The sequence below is a fragment of the Ambystoma mexicanum genome, chromosome 11, assembly GCF_040938575.1.
Source record: "Ambystoma mexicanum isolate Mex_15411 chromosome 11, UKY_AmexF1_1, whole genome shotgun sequence".
Lineage (NCBI taxonomy): Eukaryota > Metazoa > Chordata > Amphibia > Caudata > Ambystomatidae > Ambystoma > Ambystoma mexicanum.
Window position 1 is genome coordinate 1,250,216,370 of NC_090934.1, and position 1,758 is coordinate 1,250,218,127.

Here is a 1,758-nt window from a genome sequence, read left to right on the forward strand (position 1 = left end):
TCCTATTGAACTGTTGCCTCTTCAACCACAGACTGTTCAATTAGATTGGTAAGCATCTTTAATGGTAGTCAGCGAAGCAGCATAAAGATAATTCATTAGGCAGGACACAAAACCAACGATTGAGCAGTATACAGCGAAGCAACCCCGCTTCCTTGGTTTACAGGGTTTTTATACAGTAATGCACACAGGTTCTTCTAGGGAAGGGGTGGTCCATGTATTGTACAGTGGCAACAGTATACAATATAACAATATTTCAGCTCAAACTACATGATTCTCATAATACAAACTACAAGCATTGGTAGTGTTCTCACACCTTGGTGAGTAAACTTTGCAACAAGCAGTAGACATTCTTGGATACATTTTTTTGTAAATCAGTGGTTTCTACTACAACTTCGGTTCTCGCACAGCTCAAGTAGTGCTTGTCCATCTAATGTTGCTAATTCTACTTGCTGGTGCCACCTAGTTTCGTGAGGCGGTAATCTAAAACATGCCTGCTTGTGCCAAACAGGGACTACATCAGAAGTGGGTAATGTAGAAGCGAGTCGCAAATCGCAGTGTGCCTAGAATCACATTTCAGTTAAGAAATCCACACAACGACATAGGCCAATGCAGTTATGGGTGGTAACGCTCAGATTACATAGCAGCCGCGGATGGCTGAGATAACACAAGAGAAAGACATAGAAGTACATGAACTGAGACCCAATTCAATTTCTGGCACCACACTCTGGCCAACCCATTTCCTCTGTTATGACAATGTCTTTGGTAATGTGTAATGCGGTTGGCAATGGGGAGGGGAGTCAGAGCTCTGACTAGCTTGTGAAAACATTCAGCAGTGTGGGGGCTTAGACTTCCTTACGGCATATTACCTATACTAGTCCATACATTACATTATTCCCCAATGTGAATTGAGAACAATGGAAGAGGCCTACGGGTTGCATATAGATGGCACACACTGAAGTTGATTGTTCCGCTTTCCCTATATGTATCTTGTCTGAGAACACATTGTTGGACTTCATAGCCAGCCTCATGTCTGGGAATCACAGTATATTGTGCAATTCTTAGGTGTGTTTCTCTTGAGAAGACTACGAAACTAAAATCTGCTAATCCACCCTTGTATCGTCTATCATGACTTTATGTCGCGCTTGAGTACATGGCGATTAGGTCCCGGGATGGGCCATGTTTGTTCTCATAGAATTCAATACAGGATCCATCTCTTCTGTTCCATCAGCACAATTGTAAACCCTAAATATCAAATGATCCTAATGTGTTCTTTTCAAATTGACATTGGGCATTCCATTACTCTGGTGGCCACCCCGCAGTCCAATGTGATCATTCTCACTGTTTGCCTGCGAGAAAGCATTTTATGGTTCTGACTACTCAACCTTTGGCTTATTTTTCAGGAAGGGGCCTGTTCCTTGATGTCTTACCCTAAACATCAGACGGGGTTCAAAGCACATCTTCTGCTATAAGTGGTCATCCAACAGGATAGTCCAAACAATGCCAAACAGAGCTCAATTTATTTGCAGAGTCTGATCAATTACAATGTTCTGCCTCTGAATTATCCTCCCAGAATAAGCGGCGATACTGCAAGCTTACGCACCTCTTGGCCCTCGCTAGCGATACTATGGAGAGATGAAGGCCAGATCAGAGAACCGCCTTATCCCTCTTGCGATTTCAGTATTTGTGCCATTAAATTGAAGAAACTGAGAATTGTGGGAGGATGGCGGCAACAAATATCTTTACATGTGGCGTCCGACT